Genomic DNA, 2,228 nt, shown 5'->3' with positions numbered 1-2,228 from the left:
ATAACACTGCGGCTAACCTCAACGCCTTGGTTAACGTGGGAAGGCTGATTTGTTAAGCATTAGCGGTGATTTTGGTGACATTCTAGCCGTCGCAAGACAGAAGCGTGTTGCCAGGTGGCCAATTCGACACGTTTCTCCCGTTCACACATTTCGCGGTTTTACATGTATACACGTCATTACGCCGTAGGCAGGCAGATAGCACTCTTAACCGTTTTATGCTCGATCTATGTCAATTTAGGCGCCAGATACGCTAATGCATTCCCAGCAATTCAATTAGAATCGTCAGCTTTTAAAAGACCATCGATATGCATATGGCACAAATCCACCGCATGACCGGGAACCAATTTGCGTCCAACAATATTTATATAAAAAACAAATCCCTTTATATGATTCGTAATTCAATGGACGGATAGATATCTGATGACAATTTTACTCGATTATTTGCTGCGTCTGTCATATGCTAGTGTATAGTGGTCTCACACTGGCGCATCGAACGCAAGCCTATATGAAATTAAATCTACCGAAACATTTACTGAAGTGTTACATCTCTTGGAGTGAATTATTCTACTATACAATAAAGAATACTGTACAATAAATTCGACTACAGTATGCTATTGGAGGACTCGGCTTTGTCAGGGTTACATTCGCGAGCAAAATATGATGTACTTGCTAAGTAACAGAAGAAATGCTATACTTCAAGAATGCATTTCTAGACTGTCGAGTTTTAAAATACGCGCGCGCGCGCGCGTTAGCACGCAGTTACTGTACACTGCTTTCTTCAATGGTATATCCCGGACCAACCGCGTATAAATTACCTCTATTATTAATCTGCAGTATTAGTCTCTCAATGAGACGCTGTATTGTCGGCGTGTGCCATACACGACTTGTCGTTATCTACATGTAACGAGCGACGCAGGCTTTTACCGTAAGCTATTTTTCAAATTCAATCACATTAGTTGAGTAGCTATAGGTCTCCGTCAGTGTACTGGGATGAGAATCGGGAAGGGTGTGACAAAGCCTCACTAGAGTTAACCACGCGGTAGCATGACTACATATAATTGTCGGACATTGTACTAATCCTGGTATGCACGAAATAACCAGACAGCTAGCAGCATTAAATAGGGATCTATTCAATCCACAGATTACTTCTAGTTCAATCAATTCCCCCACTAATTAATCCACCGCGTATCCTACTTGATCCACTGATTATGAACAACTAACAATTGTATAAATAATTAATCCGCTTTCATAGTTTTCTGGTTTTTTTTTGTCTCACGCAGTTCGGTATTCAACATGCTAAGCTATTTTGCCATCTTTATAAACACAAGAACAGCATCATCGTCGTCACACGGGTTTTCAGTTTCTACGTGAAACTAGGTGGTCAATGACGATATCTTTCCTTCAGTCATCTTGAACTCATGATTTTACATCGTCAACGTGTTTTTAATGTACGTTGAATTAGTATATAATCGATGACATTTTTTTGTAATGTAAATGTCAGGTCAGTACTATGTCATGGTCTAATACGGTGGTACGCGCAGCATTATATATGAGTAGCCGAGCAATAGCTGCCTGCGCAAAATCCTCCGTGTCCATTGGCCAGAGAAGATCTCAAATGAAAAACTGTGGAAAACAACAGACAACAGGCAACAGACAACAGACAACAGGCACAGACCACAGATCAACAGGAATCAATCGCTACACAGATCCTGAGAAGGAAGTGGAGCTGGATTGGACACTCCCTCAGAAAGCCTGCCAGTAACATCAGAAGGCAGGCCTTGACATGGAATCCACAGGGAAAGAGGAATAAGGGAAGGCCAAGAAACACGTGGCGTAGAGATACCCAGGCAGAAAGGCAGAGAAGCGGTCACTCCTGGAGTGAGATGGAAAAAAACAGTCCAGGGTCAAGTGCGCTGGCGGAGCGTCGTCGATGGCCTATGCTCCTCATGGGGCTAAGGGTCTAAGTACTAAAAGAGCAATCTCCTCTACCTTGATGAGACAATAATCAACGGTGTGGGGGGCGACCCGTTACTGCGCGCACACGTGGCTCATACTCTAGTTGTTGAGAGGCAGGCAAAACTAAGGCGCAGTCTCTCTCTCTATCCAGAGCAAAATCATTCAGACGAACACGCGATTCCCGCGTGGCCTCATTGGTCGCTTTGTGCGCAGATCGCGATTGGCAGCTGAGATGGACTATGCTGGAACAGTTGAGGTGTTGAACAACAGTA

Source organism: Priapulus caudatus, unplaced genomic scaffold, assembly GCF_000485595.1.
Source record: "Priapulus caudatus unplaced genomic scaffold, Priapulus_caudatus-5.0.1 Scaffold480, whole genome shotgun sequence".
NCBI classification, from domain to species: domain Eukaryota; kingdom Metazoa; phylum Priapulida; class Priapulimorpha; order Priapulimorphida; family Priapulidae; genus Priapulus; species Priapulus caudatus.
The sequence above is the reverse complement of the archived record's forward strand: the minus strand, read 5'-3'. Positions refer to the sequence as shown.